The sequence below is a fragment of the Hyaena hyaena genome, unplaced genomic scaffold (genome assembly GCF_003009895.1).
Source record: "Hyaena hyaena isolate Hyena2069 unplaced genomic scaffold, ASM300989v1 scaffold_446, whole genome shotgun sequence".
Taxonomy (NCBI): Eukaryota; Metazoa; Chordata; class Mammalia; order Carnivora; family Hyaenidae; genus Hyaena; species Hyaena hyaena.
In genome coordinates, this window is record NW_024081081.1 from 316671 (window position 1) to 330541 (window position 13871).

Consider the following 13871-nt stretch of genomic DNA (forward strand, 5'->3'; position numbering starts at 1 on the left):
AGAATCTGAATGCCAAAATTATAAAACACTACTAGAAGATACTTTAAAAAAGACCAAATTAAGTAGAGAGACTCACTGCATTCATGGACCGTAAGACTTAACATAGTTAAAGATGTCAACTGCCCCCAAACTGATCTATAGGTTTGACATAATACCTATCATAATTCTAGCAAAACGGTTTGTATACATAGAGTGGTTTTGTCTAAAGTTTACATGAAAAATAAAAATATCTAGAACAGTCTAAAAATCTTAAATTTACAATCTTAAAAAATGAGAATAAAGTGGGATAGGCTACATAAATGTTTAAGATGCAGGTAAACTAAAGACAGCATGATAGTGGCAGAAGTACAGACACATGAAAGAACTGAACAGAATGAAGAACCCAGAAATATACCCACAAAAATATGCCCCACTGACTTTTTGACAAAGATACAAGAACAATTCAATGGCCGATCTCAGCCAAAAGAATGGAACTTGATTCAAATCCCATACCTGACAGAAAGCTACATAAAAGTGAACATACATGTAAATAAAACTATAAAATTTTTTAGGAAAGAAAAGCAAAATATTCAAGAACCAGGGATATATGGAGGTCTTACACTTGATAGCTAAACCACCATTCTAAAAAGGGACAGTTGATAAATTAGCTCTCATAAAAATTAAAAACTTCTGACCAATGAGATGCCTTATGAACAGGATGTAAAGACAAATTACAGGCTGAGAATAAATGTTGGCAAACTACACATCTGACAAAAGACTTGTATTTAGAATATATATATTGCTCAAAAATCAAGAGTAAAAATCAACCAATCCAATTTAAAAAGGGGTAAAAGACATTAATAGACATTTCACAGAAGGTGACAAATAAGTACACGAAAATATGTTCAACATCACTGATGATTAGGAAAATACAAATCAAAATTACATAAGATAATCACTATACATCTATCACAATGGGTAATTTTTTTTAATGTGTTAATACCAAAGGTGACAAAAATGCAATCTTTATCTCTCATACATTGACAGTGTAAATGTAAAATGGTAGAGCTGTTCTGAAAATCAGTTAAGTAATTTCTTCTTAAAAATAAATTTAAACTTACCATATGATCTGGCGATCATATTCCTGAACATGTATTCCAGGGTAATAAAAAATTATATCCACACAACAAACTGCACATGAATGTTCATAGATACATTATTTTTAATAGCTAAATTGGAAAAAATCAGAATATCTCTCAATAGGTAAAGTGTGAAAACATCTAAACCTGGTGTGGAAATGTAGTTGTTTAGAAATTCAATTTTTAAATAGATTTAAAGTGATTGAGATTTTCTATGATTTTTTCACTCAGTTTTGGTAAATTGTCCTGTTCAAGAAAACTGTCTATTTCATCTAAATTATCAAATGTATCAGCATAAGGTTTTCATAATACCCTCAAATATCATCTTATTTTCTGTATAATTAATCATATCCTTTTATCTCTAATGTTGATGGAATTTGATTTTGTGCTAGTTTTGCGTTATTAGGGGCTATTAATGTTGTCAGTCCTTTTTTTTTATTTAAAAAATTTCTTAATGTTTTATTTATTTCTGAGAAAGAGAGAGAGACAGCGTGAGCAGGAGAGGGTCAGAGAGAGAGGGAGATACAGAATCGGAAGCAGGCTTCAGGCTCTGAGCTAGCTGTTAGCACAGAGCCTGATGCAGGGTTCGAACTCACGAACCATGAGATCATGACCTGAACTAAGGTCAGAAGCTTAATCGACTGAGCCACCCAGGCGCCCCGTCAGTCCTTTTAAAGAACTAAATTCAGGACTTAATTTTTTTCTATTCTTTTTCATTTTTTTATCTCATTGATTTCTATCCTTATCTGCATTACTTCCTTCATCTACTATGTTTTAACCCTTTACAGAATATTGCATTTTGTATTGGAAGGCAATTAATTTAATGGAAATCTTCCTTAATCCTCTTGTTGAATTTTAGGCCTTCGGTAGGGAACTGGGGTGATAAGGGTACCTCTTACTCTAGAGCTTGATTTGTCCTCCTAAAAATTAGCCTTTCTGGTCTCAGCTGAATGTCTGGGTGTCAGCAAAATCACCCTACTCTGTCCAGGCTGAAAATCCCACATCTCCCAACACTGATGGTTAGTATTATCTCCACTTGATTCTCTGCCCTTCAGTAGAGTTTTACCCAGCACATAGGCAGCCTGATCTTAAGTCAAGGACATAAGGACAACTCCCCTCCCTACAGAAAATCATACATCTGATGGCCCCCTTCTCTGGTCCTGTGTCATGTCAGTTCCAGATGCTTCAGCAGCTCTGAACTCCAAATTCTTTTAGTTCTGCTTGATTCCAACTCCCTAGGCTCTTGTTAAGACTTTATCCTCAGTCAGAGGGCCAAATTGAATGTAACTCACCATGTGGGCTTTCTTTTCTCTCAGAGAGAGAAAATTCCTGATCAGCCTGTTGTCTGATGTCTCAAAACAGGAGTCTCATGTATTTTGTTCAGCTTTCTACTTGAAGATGGTGAAAAAGACAATGTACTAATTATTTTTAATTTCATTACCTTTCAACTGCAATGTAGAAAAAGAATCTGACCTTTCACTTGCATTTACTTCTTCCCAATCACCTGTTCTCACAAAATAAATACCTCACAGACTAAAGCTAACTTTGTCACATACTTAAAATCTCTTCACTCCTACTGGCATTTCCAGAACAATGCAAACTCCTGTGTTTCACATGTGAACCTATTCAGATTCTGTACCCAATATGGTTTTGCATCCTCACTTTCCCTTTCTATAAGGCAATTCTTTCTATAAGGTCTTTCCATAAAGCAATTCCCACTATTTTCTCCAATGCACAGGACCTACAAAATCTCAATTGTTTTAGGGTTTCTTATTCTCAGCTCCTTAATCCACTTCCTTTCTCAGATCACTGCTAATACTTCTGATAGTGTAAACAACCTTTTTGGATAAAGGATTCCTGAGTTCCAAATTTGGAAAGTAGTTGTTCTACTCAATCTGCCTTCATTGTAATTGCCACATATTTGGGCTTCTTATCTGTTTGCCCAATAATTCTCTGGGGTAGAAAACATCCTTTTTCTTCCCACCAATGGCACCTTAGCTGTATAAAAAACTGTAAATCTACACAGCATAAAGCAAAGCTTACCTTTGTAAATGAAGGATCTAGATACAATGTTCCTGATTTGTTGTATGCATACACCAGAAAATGAGGGTCTAAAAATTACCTAATTCAACCAAAGTAATAACACTTCATTGTAATAGTAATATTAACAAAAATTGAATCCTGAAATTAAACAATTTACTTTCAATTTTATAAGCTCAAATATCCAAAAATTAAATGGACTTTCCTCTCAATTATCTAGTTTTCTTTCTTACAGTGTATTGCATATATAAGAAAAAATAATAAGCAGTATAATCATATCAGTAATGATATAGATTTATACAATAGAAACCAGGACCTCCAGATTCCCATGGCCAAGTTTTCATTTAGATTCAATGATCAATAAATCTCATGGCATAAATGTTAGTATTCTAACAAGTAGCCATGGATTGATTATATATATATATATATATATATATATATATATATACGCTTTTCCTGTTAGTTTCTATGAAATTATGATTTGGTAAAAACAACCCCAGAATTCTCAATGCCTTAAAACAACAATGATTGTTCTTTACAAATTTATTGCAGAGTCAGCTCCACACTGCTTTTATTCTAGAACCTGGGAAAGACATCCCTCCTACCTCCCGGAACACGCCTTTCTTATAGCAGGAGAAGAGAAATTGTAGAAGCAAACAATAGTTCTTAAAGACTTTGTTTAGAAGTGGAGACCAGTGTTTTGCTCAAATTTAATAAGCTAAATGATCTCTATAGACAAATCTCACTTAAATGGTACTGAAGTGTAATTTTCTTAAAGAGAAGATAGTGATTCTTATGGAAAAATTTGACGCTATTATGAATTGCTGGGAGATCTGGGGTTTCTCAAGGATTCCAAATATCAAGGGGCAGATCAAGAGCAGAAGCAAGGAATGACTAGAGGCTTTCATGGAGTGAGTACTTTCACCCCTACGTCTCTTTCCACACCTGCTTTATCATCTCTCGTTCCTCACAGCTTTCCCTTTTCCTTAATTCAAATAAGAAAATCAGAGGGCTTCCCAGACAAAAGACTGATATTTATCAGCTCATATTGCACATATATTCAAGGACATGCCAATGGCCTGGGTTGGTTTAAACCAAGTACCTAGAATATGAATTCTGGCACAAGGGCAGAGCCTCATTTTAGTAACTAAGTATGTAAATGGAGGTGGTGGAAATGGAAATCCAGAATCATTTCCCAGGAAAAGGAAATTAAACCGATTTCTGACAAGGATAATTAAAAGGATAAAAGTTGAGTTTGCAAGTTTATTCATCCTGAGTAAAAATGTATTCTTTTGCTTCAACACAAATCAACAAAAAAGTCTGCCTTAGTGAAGTAACAGAAATACAAATGACCATTCAAGGAAAAACACTATCCAATGTAAGGAAAATGAACAACAGAAGAGAAAAAGGCAAAACTTAAAAGCAAGTTCCTAATGAAGTTGAATGAAGAAATTGATCAAAGAAAATGATTGTTTAAAGAAAAGTTAACAAGTTAATAAGCTTTCAAAGGAGATCATTTCAGGCAAAGAAAAAGACACTCAAACTACAATGATGACAGTTAAATAACTCAACAAATGTGCCAAAGGTAATTTGTCTGCTGAGAATTTGAAACCTAGCCAATAAAGACAACAAATTTTGCTAGTAAAAAGGATAGCCAAAATAAAGATTTGAAATTGGTTGGAGGAAAAACTATACAAAAGAGGGCAAATCCATATGACCCGGGATGAAAAAACATAGATTAAAATTTTTAAATTTTTAAAAATGCATAGTGACTTAAAACTAAAATGGAAAAGTAAGGGCTATGCCATATGTTAGGGAGGATTAATGTCCCATCTTACATGCATACATGCACATGCACTCACATGTGCACAAAACATACTGGAAAACTGACTTACGATGAACCATAGCAAATTACAAAAATAGCAAAGTAATAGGACTCACAAATTCTATACACTGCCAAGAGCCTATCCAATTTAGAACAAAAGGGACATTTGAAGATACGCACAGATCCAGAAAACATGCCATCTGCATACCCTACCTAAAAAAACTAACCTGCAAGTGTACTAACTAAGCAATACCCGAGTCAGCAAAAAAATTGCAAATAAAAGAAACAGTGACAAAGCTTGGAAAATAAAATAGAGTTGTTAAGATACTGATACCATTAGATTTACATGTTAAGTATAAAATATGTTTAATGCTGTAAGAATATTATGATACAAGTTCAGAATATGAGAAACATGAGAGAAATCTGAAAACCTATAAAATATGAATACAGTGATTACATAAGAATTTAATTTTTTAGCAATGAATTCCATAAACATGGGGGGAAAGAAACAATAGTCTGGGTGGCATATTTGCAATGTATAGAATAGTTAAAGGGTTAATATTTACAGTAAACAAAAATTCCCACAAACTGGTCATGGAGAGGAAAAAAGAGAGATAAGCCATAGATTGAAAATAACTCAAAACAAATGATTAAAACAAAAAACTCCAAAGAAAAAACAAAATACAGGAGAAGAAATTCAATTAGAATTTCTGAACATTTGAAACAATACACTTAAATAACTAAAACATGTTAAAAGCATTAATTAAGTCAGAATAAAGCATTAGCACACATTAAAACACAACACAAAAGCATTTCTTATCCATTAATTCAAAACATAAATTAGTAAATATACTCATTTCATTGAGCATGTAGAGAACAGAAATGCTTTTGAATTACAGGTGTGAGTGAAAACTGTTATAAACCCTCTGAAATAAAAATTGATAGCATATAGCACTCTTGAGAATTATATCATTTGTAACCCATCAATTTCACTGGTGCCCAGGAAGTCATGGTCAAGGACATCCACAAATAGCTTTTCTTGTTATAGCAGGAAACAACCTCCTTGACCTCCACCGCAGCAACTTCTTACTTGACACATCCCCAAAAGCAAGGGAATCAAGAGCAAAAATAAACTGTTGGGACCTCATCAAGATTAAAAGCTTCTGCACAGCCAAGGAAACAACCCAGAAAATTAATAGGCAACCAACGGAATGGGAAAAGATAGTTGCAAATGACATATCAGATAAAGGGTTCATATCCAGAATCTATAAGGAACTCACCAACTACACGCCCGAAAAACAAACAACCCAGTGAAGAAACGGGCAGAAGACATGAACAGACACTTCTCCAAAGAGGACATCCAGATGGCCAACAGACACATGAAACAATGCTCAGCATCCCTCCTCATCAGGGAAATACAAATCAAAACCACACTGAGATACCACCTCACACCAGTCAGAGTGGCTAAAATGAGCAAATCAGAGAACTCTAGATGCTGGCGAGGATGTGGAGAAACGGGCACCCTCCTACACTGTTGGTGGGAATGTAAACTGGCACAGCCCCTCTGGAAAACAGTGTGGAGGTTCCTCAGGAAACTAACAACAGAACTCCCCTATGACCCAGCAATAGCACTGCTAGGAATGTACCCAAGAGATACAGAAATGCTGAGGCATAGGAGCACATGGACCCCAATGTTCATAGCAGCACTCTCCACAATAGCTAAAACATGGAAAGAGCCTAAGTGTCCATCAACAGACGAATGGATCAAGAAGATGTGGTTTATCTATACCATGGAATACTACATGGCAATGAGAAACAATGAAATCTGGCCATGTGTAGCAACATGGATGGACCTTGAGGGTGTTATGCTGAGCGAAATAAGTCAGGCAGAGAAGGACAAATACCATATGTTTGCACGTATAGGAGGATTAGGAGGAACTTGACGGAGGAACAAGGGGGAGAAGAAGGGCGGAAATGGTGGGGGAAAGGGAGAGAGGCAAACCATGAGAGACTCTTGAATGCTGACAAAAACTGAGGACTGATGGATGTGGGAGGGAGGGGGGATGGGCATGGAAGAGGGCACTTTGGGGATGAGCACTGAGTGTTATGTGGAAAATAATTTGACAATAAACTATTTGTAAAAAAAAAAATAGCTTTTCTTGTTATAAATATGGGTGAATAAATAATAAATGATATATATTTACTTGATTTACACATATTACATATGTATTTAAAATACATGAGCTCACTTTGCACACATCAGTACGAATGAATCTCAAAAATTAATATTATGTAAAATGTTGAACAAAAAGCACAGCCTCAAAACCAGAACCACATACAATAACATCGTAAGTATCCATTGCTCACACTTGGGGTCAAGTGTGAGTAGCCCTAGCAGTTCTGCTAATGGTGGCCGGGCTTGCCCAATGGTCTGGGATTCAGCTGAATGCTGGCTGATCTAGAGATGATTAGGGCACCTGGGCTGTGCTCCACCTCTCTGCATCTTCCAGCAAGCTGCCCCGCGCATATTCTCGTGGGGATGGCAAACAAACAAGATGGAGAGCAGGAAAGCAGGGAGCTTTTTCAAACCTCTACTGAATCAAGTCAGCTAACATCTTTTGGGCCAAAGTAAGTCACATAGCCACAGAATGGGCTACATAATTTGCAGGGCCCATTGTGAAATGAAAATATGAGGTCTCTTGCTCAAAAGTATTATGAATCTCAAGGCAGCAACAGCAAAGAATTAAACCAAGTACGGGGCATGTATAACCATAGGGTCCTGGGGACCACATACCATGAAGTCGGCCTTGCATAGATAAACTCATGTCCAAGGGTTGGGGGTGGGGAGGCCGGGATAGATGTATATAGTCCACCTCTTGATGATAGGAACTCAAAGTTACGTGGCAAAGAGTGAAGATACAGGGAAAGGTAAAGATTTGGAGTCACATTAGTGGTCCACCGTATTATGGTAAATAAATTATACAGAAGAGTATTGTGCCATTTACATTTACTTAAAGTAATAGTGAAAACATGATGGTTCTTAATTTCCAGGCATGCAGATGAATGATAAAATTATGGCAGAAGAGTGTATGTCAGTATCATAAATGTGATTAGCACTGGGGAATGAAAGAACTGAATATATCTGGGCATGGGAATAACATATTTCACAATTACCTGCCATGTATGCTTTCTAGAAAAACACACAAATGAAATGCTTGCATGTGTGTCAAATTGTACATATTATTCTCACAATTTTTCTTTTTAATAAAAAGAAAAAAGTCAATAAAGAAAAATTGAGACTAATAAAAACTATGGATTTTGGGTAATCATGATGTGTCAATGTAGAGTCTTCAAACATAATGACTGTATCAACATGTAGGGCATGTTGATAATGGGGAGGCTATACATGTGCAGGAGGGGGGGGGCACAGGGCATACAGATACTCTCTGTATCTTTCACTCAATTTTGCTGTGAACCTAAAACTGCTCTGAAAAATAAATATTTAACTGGAAACAGGAAACTTCAAATAGCCGATAATTGTTTAGAGAGGTTACTTAGGGAAATACAAATTGACATGAAGATGTAATATAATATTTTAGCACATATTGCATGCTTTTGAAAATCTAAACTGCTACTTTCTTTCCAGAAACTGACAAGATCTCTCAAAATCTTAATACAAAATATGAGTAATAAAGAAGGTTGTTGTGAAAATTAAATCAGTTTTACATGCAAATTGCTTAGAAATACATCTGGCAAATGCCATGTGCTCCTTAAATGTCTGTTACTTTTGATGTTGTTGTTATTACTATTATCAATATTATTACTATTACTCATACTTCTTGATCTAGAAACCCATCTCTTAATATCAAGTCTACAAAAAAATCTCTATTACATAAGAATTTACATACAAGGATGTTTACTGCAGTACTCAGAGTGATACTTCCTTGAAATAACTTCTTATCTACCAATATTACATTCTACAGAATATTAATTATTAAAGAATAAGTTAAAATACATACAAAGAGTAAAAAAATTAACACCATTATTAAATAACATCTGCTAGCAGCAAAACAGTATTCCAACTGTGTAAAAACAAACTTTTTTTACACAGGTTTCTATATTTTTATTTAAGGGAAAGATGAAATTTAGAATAGAAAATGGTGGAAAGGCACCTGGGTGGCTCAGTTGGTTAAATATCTGACTTAGGCTCGGATCATGATCTCATTGTTCAAGAGTTTGAGGCCCGCATCAGGCTCTCTGCTATCAGCACAGAGTCTGCTTCATAATCCTTTGTCCCCGCTCTCGGTTCCTCACCCCCTCAAAAACAATAAACAAACATTAAAAAAAATTTTTTTAATGTTTTATTTACTTCTGAGAGAGAGAGAGAGAGAGACAGCGTGAGCAGGGGAGGATCAGAGAGAGAGGGAGATACAGACTCTGAAATAGCCTCCAAGCTCTGAGCTGGCAGTCAGCACAAAGCCCGACGCAGGGCTCGAACCCACGAACGGCGAGATCATTACCTAAGCGAAAGTCGGACGCTTAACCGACTAAGCCATCCAGGCACCCCGGAAACAGAACTTTAAGAGATTAAATTATATATTACACCGAGATGAGAAAAAATTATGGCATAATATTTAGTAAAACGCTTAAAAACACATAAATCCATAAAATGACATGAAGGTGAACAAATTTAAACATGGGCAAATAGAGTTATTCCTTTAATTATTGCTATTGTGGTTATATTTCAAGGAGTTACATACAGTAATTTTAATTTAACTAATTATACATTATTATTTGCATCATTAACTTAGCATTTGGCTCCAATATTACATTTAAAATCTCAAGATGGAGACTGGAAATTCTAATCTGACTTGAATCACAAAAATGTAACATGTTAAATACAATAGTCATGCTCCTGTTTAGGCTCAATTTAGGGTAGTGATTGTAAAACTTTAAGAAACTAAAAAGTATATGAAAAGAAGAATAGCCACTTACTGTACTTCAAGATGAAGGGTATATGTTTTCCTGTCAATTTTGATGGCATATGTGACCTATAGCAAAGTATTCAGAAAAACTAATTAGTAGAAATTTAAAATTCTTAAGTCAGATGCCATCATTTTTAAATGTAACTATTCTTTTATACCAACATAGATGGTATCATACATGTCTCAAAATTATATGTACATATATGTTGCTATCTCCAATCTCAGAATGTATAACAGAACTAATCATAATCAAATTTCACTAAAATTAAGGACGCTAAATGTATTTGAAAACTAAGAGCAATAGTCATTAGCATTTATTGTCATGTGAAATTTTAATTTGAAATGGTTACATTTAGAAATGTTGAAAAATGGGGCGCCTGGGTGGCTCAGTCAGTTAAGCGTTTGACTTCGACTCAGGTCATGATCTCACAGCTCATGAGTTCGATCCCCACATCAGGCTCTGTGCTGACAGCTCAGAGCTTGGAGCCTGGTTCAAATTCTCTGTCTCTGTCTCTCTCTGCCTCTCCCCTTCTCATGCCCTGTCTCTCTCTCTCTCTCAAAAATAAAAAAAAAATTAACACCACACTTACATCAATGGACATATCATCTAAATAAAAGGCAACAAGAAAATAATAGCTTTGAATGACACATTGGATGAAAGGGACTGAAGAGATATATTCAGAACACTCCATCCTAAAACAGCAGAATACATATTCTATTCAAGAACACATGGAACATTCTCCAAAACAGATCACATATTAGGTCAGGCCTGAATAAATTACAAAAACCCTGAAATCATATCATGTAGCTTTTCTAACAAAAATATCTGGGGGGGGGCGCATGGGTGGCTTAGTCGGTTAAGCGTCCGACTTTCGCTTAGGTCATGATCTCGCGGTTCGTGGGTTCAAGCCCCGCGTCGGGCTCTGTGCTGACAGCCAGCTCAGAGCCTGGAGCCTGATTTGGAGTCTGTGTCTCCCTCTCTCTCTGACCCTCCCCTGCTCACGCTGTCTCTCTCTCTCCTAGAAATAAATAAAAATATTTAAAAAAAAATTTTGGAAAGAGCAAAAATACATGGAGGTTAAAGAATATGCTACCAAAACCTCCAAAAGCATGGGAGTAAAAGAACGAATGGGCCAATCAGGCATTAGAGAAGAAATTTAAAAATATATGGAAAAAAATGAAAATACAACAATCCAAACTCTTTGGGATGTGGCAAAGGCAGTTCTAAGAGGAAAGTACATTGCACTCCAGGCCTATTTCAAGAAACTAGAAAAAGCACACATACAAAATCTAACAGCATACCTAAAGGAACTAGAAGGAGAGCAAGAGCACCCCAAACCCAGCAGCAGAAGAAAAATAATAAAAAATCAGGGCAGAAATAAACAATACAGAATGCAAAAAACCAAAAAAACAAAACAAAACAAAACAAAAAAACAGTTGAACAGATCAATGGAACCAAAAGTTGGTTTTTTGAAAAAATAAACAAAATTGACAAACCTCTAGCCAGGCTTCTCAAAAAGAAAAGAGAGAGCACCCAAATAGACAAAATCATGAATGAAAATGGACTTATTACAACCAATCCCTCAGAAATACAAGCAACTATCAGGGAATACTATGAAAAATTATATGCCAACAAACTGGACAACCTAGAAGAAATGGACAAATTCCTAAACACACACTCACTACCAAATTTCACATGGGAAGAGATAGAAAATCTGAACAGACCCATAACTAGTGAAGAAACTGAATCAGTTATCAAAAATCTCCCAATAAATAAGAGCCCTTGCCCAGATGGCTTCCCTGGGGAATTCTATCAGACATTTAAATCAGAGTTAATACCCATTCTTCTCAAGATATTCCAAAAAATAGAAATGGAAGGAAAACATCCGGACTCATTCTACAAAGCCAGCATCACTTTGATTCCCAAACCAGACAGAGACCCAGCAAAAAAAAGAAAACTACGGGCCAGTATCCCTGATGAATATGGATGCAGAAATCCTCAACAAGATACATGCAAATCAAATTCAACAGCACATAAAAAGAATTATCCACCAAGATCAAGTGGGATTCATTCCTGGGTTATAGGGTTGGTTCAATATTCACAAATCAATCAAAGTGATGCATCACATTAACAAAAGAAAAGATAAAAACCATATGGTCCTGTCGATAGATGCAGAAAAAGCATCTCTTCTTAATAAAGACCCTCGAGAAAGTCAGAATTGAAGGAACTTATTTAAACATCATAAAAGCCATCTATGAGAAGCCTTCAGCTAACATCATCCTCAACAGGGAAAGAATGAGAGCTTTCCCCCTGAGATCAGGAACACGACAGGGACGTCCACTCTCACCACTGTTGTTTAAAATAGTGCTGGAAGTCCTAGCATCAGCCATCAGACAACAAAAGGAAATCAAAGGCATCAGAATTGGCAAAGAAGAAGTCAAACTTCCACTTTCGCAGATGACATGATACTCTACATAGAAAACCTGGCAGACCTCACCAGAAGCCTACTAGAACTGATCCATGAATTCAGCAAATCGCAGGGTACAAAATCATGTACAGAAATGAGTTGCATTTTTATACACCAACAATGAAGCAACAGAAAGAGAAATCAATAAACTGATCCCATTCATAATTGTACAAAAAAACCCATAAAATACCTAGGAATAAACTTAACCAAAATTATAAAAGATCTCTATGATAAAAACTATAGAAAATTTTAGAAGAACAAATACAAAAAATGTCTATACTACTCAAAGCAATATACACATTCAATGGAATCCCTACCAAAACACCAATCACGTTTTTCACAGAAATAGAACTAACATTCCCAAAATTTGTATGGACCACAAAAAACCCGAATAGCCAAACAACCTTGAAGACGAAAAGCAAAGCTGAAGGCATCACAATTCCAGACTTCAAGTTATATTATAAAACTATAGTGATCAAAACAGTATAGTACTGGCACAAAAACAGACAAACAGATCAATGGAACAGAACAGAAAACCCAGAAATAAACCACAATTATATGGTCTATTAATATTCAACAAAACAGGAAAGAATATCCAATGGGAAAAAGCCTCTTCAATGAATGGTGTTGGGAAAACTGAATGGCAACATGCAAAAGAATAAAACTGGACCACTTTCTTGAACCAAACACAAAAATAGCACATTTAAAGATCTAAATGTGAGACCTGAAACAATAAAAATCCTAAAGAAGAGCACAGGTATTAGTTTTTTCAACTTTGACCAACTTCTTTCTAGATACATCTCCTGAGGCAAGGGAAACGAATTTAAGTTCATCAAAATTAAAAGCTTCTTCACAGTGAGGAAGACTAACAAAACTAAGAGCCAGCCTACAGAATGGGAGAAGATATTGCAAACAACATATCTGATAAAGGGAAAACATATCAAGAACTTCTCAAACTTCAAAAAAACAGCAAACTTATCAAACACCAAAAAAGCAACCAATTCAATTTAAAAATGGGTAGAAGACATGAATAAACATTTCTTCAAAGAAGACATCCAGATGGCCAACAGACACATTGAAAAGATGCTCATCATTCAGCATCAGGGAAGTGCAAATCAAAACTACAATGAGATATTACCTCACACCTGTCACAATGGGTAAATTCAACAAACAAGAAACGACAGATGTTGGCGAGGATGTGGACAAAGAGGAACCCTCTTACACTGTTGGTGGGAATGCAAACTAGTACAGCCAGTGTGGAAAAACACTATGGAGTTTCCTCAAATAGTTAAAAATAGAAATACCCTATGATCTAGGAATTACACCGCTAGTTATTTACCCAAAGAATACAAAGATACTATTTCAGAGATACATGTATCCCAATGTTTATAGCAGCATTATCTACAATAGTCGAATTGTGGAAACAGCCCAGTGT

The 13871-nt window shown here is 35.7% G+C and overlaps 1 pseudogene; it reads right to left on the bottom strand.

Annotated features, from left to right (window-relative positions):
• Window positions 1-12870, bottom strand: part of LOC120246078 — a 66765-nt pseudogene extending 53895 nt beyond the window's left edge.
• Window positions 12871-13871: the final 1001 nt, after the last annotated feature.